Genomic DNA, 21,270 nt, shown 5'->3' with positions numbered 1-21,270 from the left:
CGCCTCTCGGCGGCCACGCCCACTGGGCTCAAGTCAGAAGATCCGTCCCCTCACCGAGATCCCTGACGCTTAGCGGTGCGACAGGGCGACATGTCCCGCCTGCGGCCGCTTTCCAGTTCCCTCCTGAGGCCAGGCTCCCGCAAGTGAGCAAGCCGACCACCGTGTTAGACCCATGATACGAAGATGAATTCGAGCCGGTCCCTGCACCCCAGTGACTCTCCAAGCCCGCCCTGGACTCCCAGGCCACGGTCCCGCCTCTGAATCCAACACATCCTCGACCTCCCTCGGTGGTTAGGCAAAATCTAACAAATCCCCCGATCAGGCAACTCTGCACACCCATATATTCTCACCAAGGTGTCTGGTATTAGGCTGACCTTCAAGAAGGGGTGAAGTTAAATGAGTCACACCTTCTTTCATCTGTGCCCGCCCTTTCGCATTATTCCCGAGGCGCTTAAGCTGAGGTTTACGAAAGCATGCGCTAAGTGTGAGATCAAGTTGGACTCAGCCTCCTGGAATGAATGGTCAAATTGTTTCCATTCTGACACCCAAGTCCGGCCCACTGGAGGCTCCACAGCCCTAGATGGGGTTCCACCGACATTGAATCTTCGGGCCTGATGGCGGCCCGGGTCCTCTACAAAATGAAAAAGCGACCCATACCTCAGAACATGCCGAGTCATCCGAGGTTACTAAACTGTTAAGTAATCCACAGTCTGCAATCAGGATTTCTTTATACATTTCTTTTTTTTTTCCCCCCCCTCACCTCTTTTGGTGCCTCAATTACCTTTTGTGAGCGCTCCAATAGGGGACAGGTTAAACTGACAGGTTGTCAGTTATTTAGCTTCTTCAAAGGTTGATCACACTTACTTCAGAACTGTGTGAGGTGGTGTCTTTGGTTCTCTTGTAATTAGCGTCAATGATGCAGCAAGTTCAGTTTTAGGAGAGGAAGCAGCTGGCAAGGGGAATAAAATTAAGAAAATTGTTCCAGGAAGAAAAGGTTTAATGGAGGAAATGAGAGCAAGGGAGTCAAAGCACACAGGATTCAGATCTGAATATTGAGTGATGTGAATTGGGACATTTACCCTCTCAGACATTTATTGAGTCTGGCTTGAAGCACAAACGATTTGCTGGGTGATGTAATGCAAAATGCCTAGCTGAAAGGCAAGGTGCGACATAGGTTCCCTAACTTTTCAGAACACTGCTGAATGCCGAGAACTGCGTGCCTTGCCAGTGTTCTCTCATGAATCTTCACAACTCTGTGAAGGACATAACATTCTCCTACAGGAGAAAACAGGATTCAAAAAAGATTGATGATCCAATTTTTAAACATGAGCAAAGGATCTTAATAGACTTTTCTGCAAAGAAAATATGGCCAATGAGCACATGAAAAGATGCTCAACATGCAAATGAAATGTAAATCAAAACCACGAGGAGACGTCAATTCAGGACCACTAGAATGACCCTAATTTAAAAAGACAATAACAAGTGTTGGTGAGGATGTGGGAAGATTGGAACTGTCACACACTTTCTTTAATTTTAATTTTTATTTCTTTTTAAACTTTTTATCCTCACTGCATGGCATGTAGGGTCTTAGTTCCCTGACCAGGGATTAAATCCACATCCCTTGAAATGGAAGTGCAGAGTCTGCCAGGGAAGTCCCCTGCCCCACACTCTTGATGGGAATGTAAAATTATACAGCTGCTTTGGAAAACAGTGGCAGTTCCACCAAGTATTAAACAAAGAATTGCCATGTGACTTCACAATTCTACGTATATACCTGAGTGAAATGGAAACATACCCTTACACTCACCACAGAAAAAGAAACAGCAATTATGTGATGTGATGAGGTGGAAAATTATGTGACATGATGGAGGTCATGCAAGTAATTTTGCAATATATACATATATTAAATCAACCCATCATACGCCCTAAACTTACACACTTTTATATGTCAATCATGTCTCAATAAAGTTGGAGAAAAACAAAAGATATGTCCATACAAAAACTTATAAATGAATGTTCATGGAAACATTATTTGTCAGAGCTAAAAGGTGGAAACAACCCAAACATTCATCAACTGATTTATGGACAAGTAAAATGTGGAGAAGGAAATGGCAACCCACCCCAGTATTCTTGCCTAGAGAATCCCAGGGATGGGGGAGACTGGTGGGCTGCCGTCTATGGGGTCACACAGAGTCGTCGGACACGACTGAAGTGACTTAGCAGCAACAGCAAAATGTGATAAATCAAAATAATGGAATATTCAGGTCAGTTCAGTCACTCAGTCGCATCCAACTCTTTGTGACCCCATGAATCACAGCACTCCAGGCCTCCCTGTCTATCACCAACTCCCGGAGTTCACTCAAACTCATGTCCATCAAGTCGGTGATGCCATCCAGCCATCTCATCCTCTGTCGTCCCCTTCTCCTCCTGCCCCCAATCCCTCCCAGCATCAGAGTCTTTTCCAATGAGTCAGCTCTTCGCATGAGGTGGCCAAAGCATTGGAGTTTCAGCTTCAGCATCAGTCCTTCCAATGAACATCCAGGACTGATCTCCTTTAGGATGGACTGGTTGGATCTCCTTGCAGTCCAAGGGAGTCTCAAGAGTCCTCTAAAGCATGAATTCTTCAGCGCTCAGCTTTCTTCACAGTCCAACTCTCACATCCATACATGACCACTGGAAAAACCATAGCCTTGACTAGACGGACCTTTGTTGGCAAAGTAATGTCTCTGCTTTTGAATATGCTATCTAGGTTGGTCATAACTTTCCTTCCAAGGAGTAAGCGTCTTTTAATTTCATGGCTGCAATCACAATCTGCAGTGATTTTGGAGCCCCAAAGAATAAAGTCTGACACTGTTTCCACTGTTTCCCCATCTATTTCCCATGAAGTGAATGGAATATTATTCAGTGATAAAAAGGAATGAGGTAGTTACTTGCTATAGCATGGATAAACCCTGAAACTTTTAAGCTAAATGAGAAAAGTTAGATACAAAAAAAAAAAAAAAAAAAAACCACTTTGGGACTTGCCTTGTAGTCCAGTGGTTAAGAATCTGTCTTCCCATGCAGGGGATGCCTATTCCATCCCTGATTGGGGAACTAAAATCTCACATGCCACAGAGCAATTAAACCTGAGCTCCACAACTAGAGAGAAGCCCCCATGCACCACAACTAGAAAAAGCCCATGCCCCGAAACAAAGATCCAGTGCAGCAAAAAGAGAAACCCCACATATTGCATCATCCGGTTTATATGAAATGTCCCGAGTAAGTAAATTTATGGGGCTTTCTTTTTGACTCAAAGGTAAAGAATCTGAATCTGCCTGCAATGCAGAAGACTCGAGTTCGATCCCTGGGTGGAGAGGATCCCCTGGAGAAGGAAATGGCAACCCATTCCAGTATTCTTGCCTGGAGAATCCAGGGGACAGAGGGGACTGGTGGGCTACAGTCCATGGAGTCGCAAAGGAGTCAGACATGTCTTAGCGACTAAACAACAACACACAAATGTATAGACACAGGAAGGAGATTAGTGGTTGCCTACGGCTGAGAATTGGCTCAGGAAGAAGACGGTATTGGGGGAAGAGATGAAAGCACTCAAAATCGATTGTGATGATGTTTACACAACTCCGTGTATATACTAAATAGATGAATGGCATGGTATATGAAATATATATATTTTTGAATCTGATATATATAGTTTTTGCTTTTGTTTGTGTTTGGTGGCATTCCAGCCCAAATGGCAACATTAGCACATATTGTGGATGCTCTTTAATCTTTTGGGTTTTTTTTTTAATCTATAACCATCAGAGGGGGAAATAAAGACATGCCTTGGGTGTGTAACAATTTACAACTAAGGTTTCTTATGAGCTTGTGCCTGGCTGTGATGAGAACTTGGTGTTCTACGTGATACAGTCCTTACAGAAAAAGTGGTATGTGGCAGCTTGGGCCCCTGGGAAACCAACTCTAAAGTGGAGATTATCATAGAAGAAGTTCATTAGGAAGTCCTCCTGGAATCAACACCCGTGGTGAGAAGGGAAAGGGGCAGGACTGGATTGAGGGAGAATTCAAGTCCAACACAATCTCCGTAGAGGCCAAAACAGACCCTGTGGGGAGTTTTCAAGATGAGATGGCCCTTCAGAGCCTATGGGGTGTGAGGACCAGCTTTTAATACCACTTTGCCCATCAGTCATAGGATGCTGGCTACCCTGAGAAGAAGCTTGTTCTCCCCAATGAGGCAGCTCACCATAGGGAGGGAGCTTTACTTTATTTATGATTTTATGTGAACAAGTTATAGCATTTGGTAATAGATTTCTGGGCTTCCCTGATGGCTAAAGTTCTTTTTTTTTAAGAAATTTTATATGGAAAATTTCAAACATATGCAAATATAGAGGGAACCATGTCATAAAACCCTCCATATAAATTACTATAAAGGTCCTACTGTATAGAATATTCAATATCTTGTAATAAACCATAATGGGAAAGAATATGAAAAAAGATATATATATATATATATATATATATATATATAACTGAATAACTTTTCTGTACACCAGAAACTAACACAACATTGTAAATCAACTATATTAAAAAAAAATAAATTACAAAAACAAAACCCTTTGCACTAATCACTCAGCTTCAACAATTACCAATGTTTTGCCAATCTTATTTCATTTCCTGCCCTCACCCCGGCAACTCTTTTTCAGCCAAACCCAGACATTATGTCATTTTACCCATAAATACATCAACATGCATTTTTAATGAGTATTTAAAAAAAAATAATCATGTGCAACTGTTCCACTTAATAAAATTAATAATTCCTCAGTATCATCTAATCTGATTGCTTAGCTGTTTTGTTTTTTTTTCCAGATCAGAATCCAAACAAGGGCTACCCATTACATTTAATGATTGTGCCTCTAATCATTTACATAATAATCTTTCCTCCATTTAAAAAAAATCACATTGATTTGCTAAAGAAACCAGGTCATTCATACGTCTTATAAAATCTTCCACCGGACTCGGCAGGTGGGGACCTTGTGGTATAGTTTCCCTAGTTCGTTACACCCTGTTTCCTGTGACCTGGTGGTCACCCCCAGCGGCTTGTCATACTTAAGTGTACTGGTTTTGGCCAGGACTCTTCACAGGTGGTACCATGTTTAGCGGTGCCAGGACTGGCCAATGAACTTGGGTGGAGGCAGTCTTATCCCTCCAGGATCCCACCTCATGGCTTTAGCATTGATGCTTATTGCCTTAGGGGTTGCTAAAGATGGTGGTTTTCTAATTCTGTTATCCCTCCTGCACTTATTACTGAAATTCTATAAATAACTTTCTTTTATCAGTTCTTTCCTTTCACTAAAATACAGTTTGAACAGGAGAGAAAATTTTTTACATCGGCTCCTGTGAGCCTTTTTCCCCTTTTGGTAAGTTTTTTAAATTTTGAAATAATGTTTGATTTACGAAATAGTTACAAGAGTAGGGCAAAGAACTCCCACAGACCCTTCATGTAGATTCCCCAATTGTTTGCATTTCACCAATTTGCTTAGTCATTTTCTCTTTCATATATACAACTTAAAAAAAACTTGATTGCAAGATATTTGCTTTACGATATTGTGTTGGTTTCTGCCATACATCAACATGAATCAGCCACAGGTATTCATATGTCCCTCCATCTTGAACCTCCCTCCCATCTGCATGCATGATGTGTATGGGGGGCCTGGTGGCTCAGCTGGTAAAGAACCTGCCTCCCAATGCAGGAGACGCAGGAGACATGAGTTCGATCCTTGGGTCAGGATGATCCCCTGGAGGAGGAATTGGCAACCCACTCTAGTATTCTTGCCCAGAAAATCCCATGAACAGAGGAGACTGGCGGGCCACAGTCCAGGGGGTCACAAAGAGTCAAGACGGAGTGACGGAGCAGCCGCACACGATAGTGTATATTTCCTAAGAACAAGGACATGCTCTGAAATAACTACGAACAATGGTCAATACCAGAAAATTAACATTGATACAATGCTATTCTTCAGTCTATGATCTTATTCAAGATTTGCCAGTCACCCCAAGTCTTTTATTTAAAAAAAAAATTGTACTTGAGGATCCAATTCAGGGTTAAGCATTGCGTTTAATTATCTGTCTCTTTAGTCTCCTGTAATCTGGAATGGCTTCCAAGTCTCTTGATCTTTCACAACCTTGACATTTTTGAAGAGCTCAGGCCAATTATTTAGTAGATTCTGTGATCTGCTAACACAATTAGTCTTTGATAGCTTCCTTGGTTTCTGGCAAAACAAGATGTCCCAAGTTCATCTGTACCTTAACTATTCCTTATCCTAATGACCTTTTCTCTGAAGATCCCTGGTTTCTTTCCATAGGAACCAGGGCTTTGAGATGGGAAATGAATTTTGATGATGCTGCTATTGATGGGGAATGAGACGTGAGTGGGGGCAGCAGGAGGGTGAGCAGCACCCGCTGGGGCCGGGCTTTCCCCCCCGCCCACCGACCGTGCCCCATCCCTCTTGTCTGGGGGAACAGCAGTTTCAGACTGGCCTTTGTGGATCAGTTTTTCTGAGGAAAATCAGGGAGGAACATATGGCTGCTGTCCACTGGCGTGGCTTAAGGTATGGTTCAGCCAGTATAAACCCTGAGTACACTCATTTTTCATTTTTCGTTTGATGGCCTGGAGGGTTTCTTTGTCTTTTCTTATCTAACACTGTTAATTTATTGTAGTCAACTGGAGGTACAAAAACAGACCTGGGGCATCCAAAGTCTGTCAAGGAAGGGTCAGAACACCTGTACAAACATCAGGTAATTGAGCAAAACAGAACTCCAGCCATAAACACATCCAGCGCCTCAGAGGAGTCGCTTTGTCCCAGTTCAGCCAGCCCGCTTGTGCGACTCTGGAGACCCTTGTTCTTGGTTAGAGTCCTTCCCGCTGTGGCTTAGAAGGGCTCCTCAATGGGGAATGGCTATTCTATCAGCCATCCTCTCTCTTGCTCTCATGAATTATCTGAAAGAACAGACGTCTTAAGTGATGTGCAGTCCTGGGTGCTGGGTTTCTACTATTCCCCTGTCCTAAGGACCACAGCTCCCAGGGAAAAACGGGAAGTCTGAAGTCAAAGAACAAGAAGAGGTTGCCTCCCTTGGGATGCTAAGGAGCCTGCACATTTGACTGCTAAGTTTCCAAATGGAAGTGGAGCAGAAAATGCTCCAGGGCCATCTCAGGACACAACTGCAGGTATCAGAGAGGAGGGAGACTGGGGAGGAGGGGAACTGTGGTCCAGACAAGAACCTAAGCGCAGCCTTTTCACTGAGCCTCAGCTCAGTTCTCTATTTTCTAAGCACGGCTTCCCCACCATTCTATGCCAGCTGCCCTTCCTGTCCCTTGCAATGTCTTGGGCAGGTTCAGTCACCTTAGGCTGTTGAAACTCAAGCCAGTTGTTTCAAATTCCACTTGCATATCTGAGGCAGAGCTTCCTCAGCTCCTCTCCTGGCACAAGCGGGGGCACTGACCCTGGCAGCTGGGAGGACAGGGGAGACGGGGCGTGGGTGTGGTATGGCGCCTCTCATTCCCTCTCTTCTCAAGGCCTAACTTCCTAGCTTCCGTGGTGTGGAGAGCACGAAATGGAAATCCCTGGGTTGGGAATCAAGGGGGAACCAGGTGGCACAGTAGTAAAGAATCTGCCTGCCAATGCAGGAGATGCGGGTGCAACCCCTGGATTGGGAAGATCCCCTGGAGACGGAAATGGCAACCCGCTCCAGTATTCTTGCCTGGGAAAGTTCCATGATCAGAGGAGGCTGGTGGGCTACAGTCCATGGGGTCTCAAGGAGTCGGCCGCAGCTTAGTGACTAAACAACAGCAACATGGAGCATATGATCATCTTTAGGAATAAATATTGGTGTGGTCATTGTTGTTGCCCAATGGTAATCAGGCATTTAAAATGCTATGTATGACAAAGCCGGTAGCTGACGCGATAATGAAAGGCGAGTCTATTCCTCCTCTTTATGCACTCTTCACGTGAAGAGTGATGCTTCTGCATGGAGGGGGTACAACCACAGAGATCACGGTCTCACATCACTACCTCGCAACACAGGTAGTTCGTTTGGTGCCGGGGTCCAGCCCCGGCTGATCCAGGGTATTCGAAGGAGAGACGGTTAGGCGACCTATTCAAATGTTAATTAGAGATAATAAAGAGTAATAGAATGAGGATAGCTCAGTAGGAAAATTCAGTGGAGAAAAGAAGCTGAGTGGCTTGGTTTACGCGGAAAATCAATATAACCCGTGACACCAGGTTAGCTCTGACCACGGAGGCCGCAGGCGCCCTCTCGAATAGCGGAAGGTGCCCCACCTTAGACACCTTCTCGAGTGGGTCTTAGAAGCCCAGGCAAATAAATGGTCGCAGAGGACATCCGCGCTCCAGATGGACACTCAGCTGGAAGTTAAAGGGAAGAATGACATGGGGAGACCAAGCGTTGGTGAGCAAGGCCCCTAGCTTTATTTTCAACAGGGGCTTTTATACCCTAAGTTACACATAGAGGATAATAGGGGATGCAAAGTCAGCAGTCTTTGATGCTTATCAAAAACCAGGGTTTCTTTCCTGCAAATTTATCGTATGCAAATGGTTTAGGTGATTTACATCATCTTCTGGCCAGAGGCCTACTAACATTTTATGACTCTTGACAAGCACTTATCAACAAAGACTTATTTTCTCTAAGAGTAATTATTTTAAGGTTTGGCGCCATCTTCCGAAGATAAAATTGCATTCCTATAGGGCGGATGTGTAATGGGTTTACAAAGGAAATAATTTATTACCTTAAGGGTCTAAAGTTACTAACACCAAGGCCACTACTTATTTTTTCTACATACCAACTATATTAATTAATACACATTCAAGGATACAATTCAGGGGATGTGGGAACTTGGCAACAAACATTGGCTCATCAATGAAATCTTTTACCAGTTTTATTCTGACAGTTTCTAACTCTCTGAGAGGCTCTAAGCTATTTGAATATCTTAAGCTTCCCGTGCCTCTCGAGGCTGGGAGACTGTAAACAATCGTATGCATAGCTGTAGGTGTCCGGGTAAACTTGTCAGGCGAGTTAGAGAGCCATCTGAGGGATTTGGATTTAAACACTCCTAATTGCCCAGGAACTTTATTAATTGGAGCTGTAAGTTAACTCTTTGACAGAGAGAGCGAGATGGTGGTGGGGGACAGCCCCCAGTAAAGTCAGAGGTGAGAGCACAAAGCAATAAAGTAGGCAGACTCTGGTTTTTTGGGGGTAGATGCTCGAGAATATCCGGGGGCACTCCCGAGGCTCGATCCCGCCTTTGCGTATGCCGAGCCCCCTTCCTCATGACCTTTGTCACGAGTGGAATGTCTCTCGCCGGCTCCCGGCAGTTTGGGGTAAATGGATTGTCCCACTGTGCCTTATAAACTGGAGGGAGCTGCTGGTAATTTCTTCTGAGAACCTTTGGAAAATTAAAATTTACCGAATCTTTCTGTTTGCCTTTAGGTTAAAATTTTTTTAAGGCTTCCGGATCGTACAGGGCAGTCTGCTTGACAGCATCTGACTTGCAAACATGAAAATAGTTGAATTCTTCCTTATGTCTCATTTTTGGTAAAGGATATAGTTATACTAGTGCAGATTTAATCATCTGCTGCTGCTGCTTACTGCCTTCAGTCATGTTGCTGTGGAATCCGGAGTCGCAAAACACGCCTCGGAGGACACTCAAGACGGTGGAGTACAGTTTATTGTGCCAGCGGGTCCAAGGGAATCAGTTCCCAACAAGGACCCTGAGGTTTCTGAGAGGCCCAGTTTTATACCCTCCACTACATGACTGGTTACATGTTAGCAGCCTCTTTGTTGTATATGACTGAGTTTTACAACAAGTGGGTGTTAGGAGAACAAACAATTAAGGTTAGAGGGGGGAAATAATGATTATGCATCAATGGGGGATGTCTCCACGCTTAATCTAGCAGGGGTAGCCTGACCTCATCTACAATCTCTGTTTGCCATCTGTAGGGAGGGAAGTCTCCAGGAGACCTGGTTTTCACTAGCAATGGTTTCCTCACTCTTGGGCAGGGTTCAGGCCCCATTCACATCCTGTCTTTAAGATGGATAATAGACTTCAAGATGGAGTCTCTCTTGCTTTCCTCACACTGGCCCCAACAGTGTCTGACTCTGTGCGACCCTACGAACTGCAGCCCGCCAGGCTCCTCTGTTTGTGGGATTCTCTGGGCAAGAGTACTGGAGTGGGTTGCCATGCCCTTCTCCAGGGGATCTTCGCGCACCAGGGATTGAATCCGGTCTCCTGAATTGCAGGCAGATTCTTTACTACTGAACCACCAGGGAAGCCCATTTAATTATCTAGCTTTTATCACTTAAACTGTTTTTAAGTTTCAAACATCATGTGTTCATATGCATTTTAATTTGCTATCAGAGCCAAAACTTGAATTTTTTTCATCTAGCCTTTATGGGTAAAATTGATATCCCAAACCAAAGAGTTTTAGCTATGATCTTGCAGAATTCAACACTTGTAATGGTGAAAATTCAAAATAAAGTAAAAACATCATTTGTTGAGTTGTGCAATCACTTATCAGTGTCTCTATCTTTTTAAAATTTATTTGTTTAGCTGCACTGGTTCTTAGTTGTTGCATGTAGGATCTAGCTGCCTGACCAGGGATCAAACTTGGGCTCCCTGCATTGGCAGCATGGAGTCTTAGCCACCAGACCACCAGGAAAGTCTCTATCAGTCTCTTTTAGTACAACCTTTAAAACAGGAATTCTCAAGAAACTGTTTTTTTTTTTTCTTTTTAAGATGTGTGTGTGTGTGTGTACCAATTTTACAGTCTTTATTGAATTTGTTAACAACATTGTTTCTGTTATATGTTTTAGTATTTGGCCATGAGACATGTGGGGTCTTAGCTCCCCAACCAGGGATCAAACACACACCCCTGCATTGGAAGTTGAAGTCTTAACCACTAGACTGCTAGGGAGGTCCCCCGTTGTCTTTTTAAAGGGTAATATTTCTAGATTCAGCATTCAGGGAGAAAGAAAGTATTGTTAGAAAGAGGATCTGAATTCATGACAGAACTCCAGGAAATGCTACTTGGAAATGCTAACTGATATACTTACTGTCAGACCCAACACTTACAGGAGTGTTAAGATTAGTCAGTGGGAAGCCAGGAAGGACCTGTGGAGAGGCCCAGACAACCAGGCTTGAGTAAGGAAGAAACACACCAATGTCAAGAGTGAAGGGGAACAGAGAGCTGAGACTGACCGTCACAGAAAAGGCTGAAGAATATACAAAAACTGCAGAGGGTATCCTGGGGAGAACTGAAAGGGGAGACAAAATATTTGACATTGTCCAAAGGAGCAAAAGGCAATCGGAGAAAGCAAAGTATAGGCCCTGTGAACATACAGACCTCAAAGTTCCCTTTATGAGAATCTAAAGAATGAGATACTGAAGGGAAGAGTCTATTTGCCCTTTAGGAGGGCATCACTATCAATGCGAATCACAGAGACTCACTGTGATTGAGAACCAGGGCTGGACATGCCATATCCCAGACAGTGAGCTCTCTGGAGGCAGGCATGCTGCCGCCTTGTTTTCTGTTTGTTTGTTCATAATTTTGCTTAGTTATTTTGGCCATGCTGGGTCTTTGTTGCTGCGAGTGAGCTTTCTGTAGTTGCAGGGAGCAGGGGCTGCTCTCTAGGTGTGGTGCTCAGGGTTCTCATTGCAGTGACTTCTCTTGTTGCAGAGCTCCAAGGCATGTGGGATCTTTCCAGATCAGGGATCGAACCTATGTCTCCTGCATTGGCAGGTGGATTCTTTACCACTGAGCCACCAGGGAAGCCCCTGCTTTTGTTGCTTTTGCCATGCCATGCAGCCTGTGGGATCTCAGTTCCCCAACCAGGGATTGAACTTCTACCTGGAGTCTTAACCACTGGAACACCAGGGAAGTCCTGTTGTAAATCATTCTTATCATATGGTTTGGTCAGCAGTTGCCTTTATTGGTGGCAATTAGGTGATAAAAGTTTCCATGGCAAAGCCACTATAAGCCCATGTTCTATGTGCAATCAAATGTGCATTTCTGAGAGTCAAGGCCAGGCTAAAGCTTAAGAGCAAAACACAGTAAATCTTCCTTTAGAGGCAGAGAAAAGATTCCATGAACTTCTTGTTTCTGAAAAGCCTACTGGTCAGAGAAAGGGTCAGTGCTCTAAAATAAACACCAACACTCCCACCAAATGGCCAAAACCAAGCCAGAGACCGTGACACACCCAAGCGGGGCCTGAACTCCAGGGACCAGGTGGTTCTCAACCAGTGAGAAAGAACTCCTAGCCTGGAAGCCAGAGCTGTTGATTTTAATTCTGTGTTGTGGAGTTGAGGCTGCAAGCATGAAAGAAACTGTATGTAATTAGTTTTTTCTTTTCAGAGAGCTGTTTAAACGGAGTATTCTACCAGCAAGTGGTTACATAAATGAGGGCACAGCACAAAGGACCCAGGTGGGAAACTGGATAAAACCCCTCTGATCTAGGTACTGTCCCTCTTCACCTGCTTTTTCAGGGTCTGGGCACAGTCAAAACCTTGCCTGGTGGTCCTGACAACACAAGTTACTGTCTGCCTTGGCTTGACTTTGCTGCACCAAGGTTCCCATTAGCATTTTCTTGTTCTGCATGCTTTGAACTTTTGATTTTTTTTAATATCAAAAATATAGCTCCTTAGGGGATATCCATGGTGGGCCAGCATCTAAGACTCCACGCTCCCAATGCAGCGGGCTGGGGTTTGATCCCTGGCCAGGGAACTAGATCCCACCTGCTGCAACTAAAGACCCCACACGCCCCAACTAGGACCCAGCACAGCCAAATAAGAGAATTTTTTTTTTTAATTAACTACTCAGAATTTATTTCCCAAAGCTTTTTACTTCACTTCCACCTGTTACAAGAAGCTTGAGTTGTGTGAGAGAAGTTGTTCTGGAGCAATGCCAGAAACATGGAAGAAAGATGGATGTGTTCTCTAAGGATCACATGACACTCATCATACAGCAGTCCAAACAAGAAACAGAAGCACACGTGTTTATCACAAGTGCTGTGTTTAGCAGACCTTTCAGATTATCTGGCACAAACCATGAAGGAAGTCAGCACCATCCACAACCTTCTGGAGCTCCCGTCATCCCCTCCTGGCCAAACCCGAGGGCCAAGTCTCCGCCGAGCATCCCCACCCCACATTTAGAACCCGCTCCAGCTCAACACCCCCCGTGGCTTCTCTTAACATGAAGAATAATGCATGTTCTTCTTTTCTAGGATAAGGACAAATACAAGGAAAGAATAAGAGGCTTGATTCCCCTGTAGAAAATAACGGAAGAGATACCCTTTCTCCCCGACTTTTCTTTGTATTTTTTTAAGATTTTTTTTTTTTTGGATGTAGATCATTTTTAATGCCTTTTCCTGGTGGTTCAGCTGGTAAAGAATCCCATGTGCAATGTAGGAGACCCTGGTTCAATTCCTGGGTCAGGAAGATCCCTTGGAGAAGGGATAGACTACCCACCCCAGTGTGCTTGGGCTTCCCTGGTGGTTCAGATGATAAAGAATCCCACCTGCAATGCAAGAGACCTGGGTTCGATCCCTGGGTTGGGAAGATCCCCTGGAGGAGGGCATGGCAACTCACTCCAGTATTCTTTTCTGCAGAATCACCATGGACAGAAGAGCCTAGCAGGTTACAGTCCATAGGGTCGCCAAGAGTCAGACATGACCGAGCAACTAAGCACAGCATCGCACTGAACTTGTTACAATGCTGCTTCTGTTGTTTATGTTCTGGTTTTTTGGGCATGAGGCATGTGAAATATGAGCTCCCTGACTGGGGATCGAACCTCTACTGCCTGCATTAGAAAGTGAAGTCTTAACCCTGGGCCACCAGGGAAGTCCCTCCTCCCTTTTCTTAGAGCATTTGCTTTGGAAAACACTTAGATTCTTTGTCTCTTTGAAATGTATGTGACTTCTTAAAGCTAAATAATCTTCTCACCAGACCTGGGAAATCTCCTTTTTTAAACTAATTAATTAATTCATTTTATTTTTGGCTGCACTGGGTCTTGGTTGCTGTGTGAGGGCTTTTCTCTAGCTGTGGTGGGCAGGCTTCTCGTTGAGGTGGCTTTTCTTATTGTGGAGCACAGGCTCTAGGGCTGTGAGCTCAGGAGCTGCGGCCCACTGCTTTGGTGCTCCGTGGCATGTGGGATCTCCCCAGGTCAGGGATTGAACCCGTGTCCCCTGCATTGGCGGGTGGATTCATAACCACTAGGCCACCAGGGAAGTCTCTTGGAAATGTCACCCTCAAGGATGAGTGAGAGCCACCCATTTCCCAGTTTCTCTGGGAGCTCAGAAGCCTGCGTGTATTTCTCTCTGGATAAAATCAATTAGTGAACACAGTGATGGTCCAGGGGTTAAAACTCCATGCTCCCGCTGCGGAGGGTACAGGTTCAGTCCCCGGTTGGGGAAGTTTCTCGTGCTGCATGGTGTGGCCAAAAAAATGACAGAGCACAGCCACCAAGGGCAGTTAGGATGAGCGCTGTGACAAACGGTGCTGCCAAGGCCTCTTGATTGAGGAGCAGTCACTGTTAATCATGAGACCATGTTTTCCATGAGATGTATCTGCTTACCTGTAGGAAAGGGCGGGATGTCTTCCTGTCTCTGCCACTTCTTAGTGGATGGCCTCTGATACACAGCACATTCTGGTTTAATGCTTAGTCAACAACAGAATTGTTTTCTTTCTTGCCTGCCTTTGTGGGGAGGTTTTCTGGGTCAGGAGGAGGTGATTTTGCTTTTTGCTCCCCCTCCCCCTCCATCCCTTCCCACTCAGCTCCTGCCACGGCCATGCTGGCTGACCTCTGTTTGCATATTACAAAGCGCTGAGCGTGCTCCTGACTCAGGGCCCTACATTTCTAGCTCAATTGGTTCAGCCCAGTTTCTGCCCATAGATTTCTGGTGACTCGGCTTCCTTCCTTTAACCTGGTCACTCCCCAGAGAGCACTCCCCAGTGCTATCATTTTTCCTGATAACACTGAGCACTATCTGTTCATTGATTCATTTCTGCTGTAGAAAGTGAATCTCTGTGAGCTCAGGACTTGATCTGTGTTGCTCATGACTGTACCTGCCACACTGAAGGTGCTTGACATTTATTTTTGTTCGGTAGCTAAGTAGAGTCTGACTGTTTGCGACTCTATGGTCTGCAGCACACCAGGCTCCTCTGTCCTCCACTATCTCCTGGAGTTTGCTCAGATTCATGTCCATTGAGTCAATTATGCTACCTAACTATCTCATCCTCTGCCGCCCCCTTCTCCTCTTGCCTTCAGTCTTTTCCTGCTTCAAGGTCTTTTGCAATGAGTCAGCTCTTGGCATCAGTTGGCCAAAGTATTAGAGCTTCAGCTTCAGCATCAGTCCTTCCACTGATGAAAGGGGAAGTAATAATTAAAAATAAGTCTCCTGCAAATTCCCTGGTGATCAAGTGGTTAAGACTCTGTGCTTTCATTGCCAAGGGCCCAGGTCCAATTCCTGTTCAGGGAGATAAGATCCCACAAGCCTCAAGATGTGGCCAAAAAAAAAAAAAAAAAAAAAAAAGGCTTCTGCCAATCCTGAAAAAGTTAGTGTTAGTGTTAGCCACTCAGTCGTGTCTGACTCTTTGCGACCCCATGGACTGTAGCCCACCAAGCTGCTCTGTCCATGGGATTCTCCAGGCAAGAATACTGGAGTGGTTTGCCACTCCCTTCTCCAGGGGATCTTCCTGACTCAGGGATCGAAGCCGGGTCTCCCGTATTGCAGGCAGATTCTTCACCATCTGAGCCACCATCCTGAAAACCTCTCCACAAAGGCACTTTCCACACAATTATTAACATTGCAGGTGGCCTGTGTGCAATTTGGCCATTAATTCTCAACCCTTCTTCTCTAGGTCCTGGTGGAAATATGGACTAGATGTGGCTAGGGTAAAATTTTCCTGCTAGAGTCTTATTCTCAGCCTTCCTGGTGCTGCCTTTTGAGAGTCTGTGTCCCATGTCCTTCTGCGGGTCTCACTGGCCATGATGGGAACAAGGCCTGGGGAATCTTGCTGTATGTGTGCTGTTAGGCCTCCTCCTCTGTGGCTCCAGTGGACCCACGTGTCTTCTGCCACACGGTCACATGCCAGCTTACAGTTCCTTAGCAGTCCAGTGTTTAGTGATCACTCAACAAATGCAAGTTAAATGAGTTCACCAGCAAAAACTCTGATTTCGAGTCATGTTGTTTTTAAGAATTAAAATAATAAATGTATTTACTTGGCTGTGCCGGGTGTTAGTTGCAGCACAGGATCTTCATTGCAGCATGCCTGCGGGGTCTTTTATTTTTGGCATATGGGGTCTTTAGTTGCAGTGTGTGCGATCTAGTCCCCTGCCCAGGGGATTGAACCCAGGCCCCATGCACTGGGAGCTTGGAGTCTCAGCCACTGGACTACCAGGGAAGTCCCCATGTCATGTAGCTCTTAGATACCCAATGACACTGGGCCCAAGTGTCTATCAGACAGTTATTCCTCCAAAAGGAGAAGCAATGGGATGGTAGATGACCTCTAAAGCCCTGGGGAATGTGATCTTAGAAAATGAACTTGAGTTCTATTGTTGATATTGGAGCCTTAAGAGAATAAGACATACCATAGTTGTGTCCAGAGACTGAAGACCCATCATCGCATAAGTCTATTAGTGTCTGCCTGGCCTTTCCAGCAGCTCAGAGGGCTCACAACAGGCCATTTGATCCAGTTCAGTGTCCAAGAGAAGCACACTTGCTGAGTGTGACCATCCAGGAGGTAGAACATTCTGTATGGAAGGAAGGCTGGAAGCCAACTTAATATTGAATCCTTGCCTGGGGCACCCTTAATCATCTATGCCTTCATTAAACAGCAAAGATTCATGAATGAAAGTTCCATTTTTTTTTTCCCATTTGCACCAAATCACATTATTTTTGCCTTGGTCTTCCTATGAGAAAACTCTAAGAAATGGATATACCCATTACTAAGAAAAATACTGTGGTTTTGGGAACCAGAAGCATTCTAGCTAGAAAAAAAAGGAAAGTTTGGCCAAAGGGGAGTATAGAATGGTCTCACCTTCAGACATGGCCAAGAAGGGCCTCTTCCCTGGACCCCACATGGTAGAAGGCCTCACCTCACAAACATGCACATACAGACTTGAAGAGCAGCGAGCACTTGGGCCACTTGTCTGGTGCTCAAAGCTGCCATAGCACGACCCATTACCATCAACATACACTTTTGTGTTTTTATTTCACTGTGCTGGGTCTTGGTCACTACACACAGTCTTTCTTTAGTTGCAATGAGCAGGGGCTACTCTCTAGTTGCAGGGCATCGGCTTCTCTTGTAGCAGAGCATGGCTCTAGGTCATGTGGACCCAGTAGCTCTGGCTTGAGGGCTCAGTTGCCCCACGGCACGTGGATCTTCCCTGAGCAGGACATGGGAAGTCAGGTTAAAATACTTTGTTTTAACGTTTTAAGAAAAAACAATTTTTTAGCAGTGACGACCCAGCACAGCCAAGAATAAATAAGTAAATAAAGCAGTGTGTATCCCCCCAAAAGAAATCTAAGGGAAAAAAGAATCTGAGCAGAGACATCAGAAGATGCACACTCTACACAAATCAGGAAACAGAATTAGTTAAGAATTAAATAAATAGGGACTTTTCTGGTGGTCCAGTGGCTAAGACTCTGCACTCCCAAATGCAAGGTTCACAGTCAAGGAACTAGATCTCGCATGCCGCAATGAAAATTGAAGATCATACGTGCTGCAGCTAAGACCCAGCACAGCCAAATAAGTAAATAAATATTAAAAATAAAGCAAAATAAAATAAATACATAGTTGACATACAACTCAGTTGACATACTCCAATGTATCTACCCAAGAGAAGCAAAACCATATAACCACACAAGAACTTGTACGTTGAATGTTCAGAGCTGCATTATTCACAATAGCCAAAAAGTGGGGAGGAAAAAAACCCCAAATGTCCATGAACTGACGAATGCAAAAACCAAATGCAGTGTCTCCATACAATGGAGTATTATTATTCAGGAATAAAAAGGAATGACTCAAAAACACCAATACAGTATACTAACGCATATATATGGAATTTAGAAAGATGATAACAATAACCCTGTATACGAGACAGCAAAAGAGACACTGATGTATAGAACAGTCTTTTGGACTCTGTGGGAGAGGGAGAGGGTGGGATGATTTGGGAGAATGGCATTGAAATATGTATAATATCATATATGAAACGAGTCACCAGTCCAGGTTTGATGCGCGATACTGGATGCTTGGGGCTGGTGCAATGGGGCGACTCAGAGGGATGGTATGGGGAGTGAGGAGGGAGGAGGGTTCAGGATGGGGAACACATGTATACCTGTGGCGGATTCATTTCGATATATGGCAAAACCAATACAATATTGTAAAGTTAAAAAATAAAATTAAATTAAAAAAAATTATTGTCAAACCGAAAAAAAAAAAAAAAAGGAATGACTCATTGACTCCTACCATGTGGGAAAACCTTGAAAACATTATGCTAAGTGATAGAAGACAGCCACAAGAGACCATATGATCTGATATGATCTCAGGCTTTCCTGGTGGCTCAGTGGTAAAGAATCTGTCTGCAAGATGTGGGTTTGATCCCTGGGTCGGGAAGATCCCCTGGAGGAGGGCATGGCAACCTACTCCAGTGTTCTTGCCTGGAGAAGCCCATGGACAGAGGAACCTGGCAGGCTACAGTCCACGGGGTCACAAAGAGTCGGACACGACTGAAGCAACTTAGCACGCATGCACATGATATGATCTCATTTACATGTAATGTCCAGAATAGGCAAATCTGCAAAGACTTAACACAGATTAGTTGCTGCTTCCAGCTGGCAGGGGAAGGAAGAGAATTGGGGGAGGGGGTCACTATTGATGAGAATGAAGTTTCTTGCGGGCATGATGAAAATGCTTCCAAATTAGATTATGGTATGGTTGCACAACTCTATACTAAAATCGATTGAATTGTGCACTTAAGTGGGTGAGCTATATAGTATATAAGTTATAGCTCAGGCTGTTAAAAAGAAAAGAAGTTAGAGATGGGCCTGGCACAGAAAACAGAATTAGAGAAGACAGGACATATAACAGGAACACTGAAGGCAGTTTTCCACCGTCTCCAACAAGGTGACTTCTAGAGAGTTGAACCTCTTTGCATTCAATCCAGCTTCCTCTAAATCATAAAGTGTATCTTGCAGCAGAGGGCATCCAATGACTGACATTTTTCAAGAATTCCAATCCTGGGACTTCCCTGGTAGTTGAGTGGTTAAGACTGTGCTTCCACTACAGGGTTCGAATCCTAGTTGGGGAACTAAGATCCCACATGCCACACGGTGTGACCAAAAGAAGAAAAGAAAAAAAGAATTCCAGGACACCCCTGGTGGTTTAGTCGTTGAGAATCTGCCTGCCAAGACAGGAGACACAGATTCGATCCCTGATCCGGGAAGATTCCACATGCCACGGAGCAACGAAGCAGCTGCACCACACGCACTGAGCCTGCACTCTAGAGCCCAGGAGCCGCAACTATCGAGTCCGTGGGCCACAACTACTGAAGCCTGCGAGCCCTAGAGCCTTCGCTCTGCAACAAGAGAAGTCACCCCAGTGAGAAGCCTGAGCACCTCGACTAGAGAGTAGCCCCTGCTCGCTGCAACTAAAGAAAGCCTGCACAGCAACGGAGACCAGTGCAGCCATGAATAAATTAATAAATATCAAATTTTTTTTAAAGAATTCCAATCCTGGAGTGGTTCTCATGCACACTCACTCTTTTTTCCCCCCTTGTTCTTCATTTTTATGTATTTAAAAAATTTATTTATTTTAATTGGAGGCTAATTACTTTACAATATTGTAGTGGGTTTTGCCATACATTGACATGAATCAGCCATGGGTGTACATGTGTCCCCCTGAACCCCTCTGAACCCCTTTCCTGAACCCCTCTCCTACCTCCCTCGCCATCCCATCCCTCAGGGTTGTCCCAGTGCACTGGCTTTGAGATGCACACTCACTCTTGAAAACGGTTGTGCTTCTGTGGAAAAACATATGCTCTCTAGAGGACACCCCTCCAAGTTAGCTGACTTGAGTTTTCCATCATCTCTGAGCAACTTTACAGTCTGTGAATTGTGGGCTGTTGATAACCATGCAAATTATGTCCTGGCTGTGACTTCCCTCCTGCCTACAGAAAAACCCGTTTTGCGCCATTTAATTCATTTGCACAGTCCTTGCTCTGTATGAGTGTACGCTTCTGCACTTCTGTTTTGAATTAGTTATTACATCTGCCTGGTTTTCTTCTGAGTGGAATAAGATCTGTAACACATTCTCATGTTTTGTATCCATATGAGAGTTATGATTTTGCCTTTTGCTGAAAACAATCTTTTTAAATGTCTTTTTATTATGGAAAAAGGCACATAATATGGGCTTCCCTGATAGCTCAGTCGGTAAAGAATCCGCCTGCAATGCAGGAGACCTCAGTTCGATTTCTGGGTCAGGAAGATCCGCTGGAGAAGGGAAGGGCTACCCACTCCAGTATTCTGGCCTGGAGAATTCCATGGACTGTATAGTCCATGGGGTCACAAAGAGCTGGACATGACTGAGCGACTTTCACTTTCACATAATATGAAGCATACTATTTTCAGCATATTTAACTGTACACTTTAGTGGCACTAAACACATTCACATTGTTGTAAAACTCCCACCATCTTCCATCTCCCAGATTTTTCACCTTCCTAAACGGAAACTCTGTCCCCACTAAATATAACTCCCCACTTCCCCTTCTCCCTACCCCCTACCCCCTGGCCCTGACATCTACCAATGTACTTTCCGGTACTAAAGTGAAAGTGTTACTCTGTCCATGAAATTCTCCAGGCCAGAATACTGGAGTGGGTCGCCATTCTCTTTTCCAGGCCATCTTCCGGAACCAGGGATCGAACCCAGGTCTCCAGCACGGCAGGCAGATTCTCCACCTTCTGGTGCATCAGGGAGGCCCTTCTGGCACCATGAAGTTGACTATTCCAAGTCCCTCGTGTAAGTGGAATCGAATAGTATTTGTCTGCACCTAATGTATACTGGAATGTATTTTCAAAGTTAATAATGTCCTACAAACAGATCGTACCTTCTTTCTCCCCCCTGTGCTGTACCCGCAGGCTCTAATTAATTATCCGTTTTATTTACAGTAGTATAGATATGTCAATCCCAATCTCTCAATTTATCCCACTCCCACT

This window comes from Bubalus bubalis, chromosome 3 (genome assembly GCF_019923935.1).
Source record: "Bubalus bubalis isolate 160015118507 breed Murrah chromosome 3, NDDB_SH_1, whole genome shotgun sequence".
In the NCBI taxonomy this organism is placed as follows: Eukaryota; Metazoa; Chordata; class Mammalia; order Artiodactyla; family Bovidae; genus Bubalus; species Bubalus bubalis.
The sequence above is the reverse complement of the archived record's forward strand: the minus strand, read 5'-3'. Positions refer to the sequence as shown.